Raw genomic sequence first — 218 nt, forward strand, 5'->3', positions numbered from 1 at the left:
AAAAAGTATCCAAAAACACAATATTTCAAATATAACAGAATTTAAGTGTACACAAAAACTTCATCTTTTCACACATACACTAAATCTTCATATCCAAATATAGATCTTCTCATGCTGAACAACTTTGCCTCTGGGACCAATGTTGTCAATAAAATTGTTAATTAAATATTCAAGATTATTTAAAAAAGCTACTTTTGCGAACTAGTCCAAGGTTTTTC

Source organism: Sinocyclocheilus grahami, unplaced genomic scaffold (assembly GCF_001515645.1).
Source record: "Sinocyclocheilus grahami isolate Dianchi unplaced genomic scaffold, SAMN03320097.WGS_v1.1 scaffold597.1, whole genome shotgun sequence".
Lineage (NCBI taxonomy): Eukaryota > Metazoa > Chordata > Actinopteri > Cypriniformes > Cyprinidae > Sinocyclocheilus > Sinocyclocheilus grahami.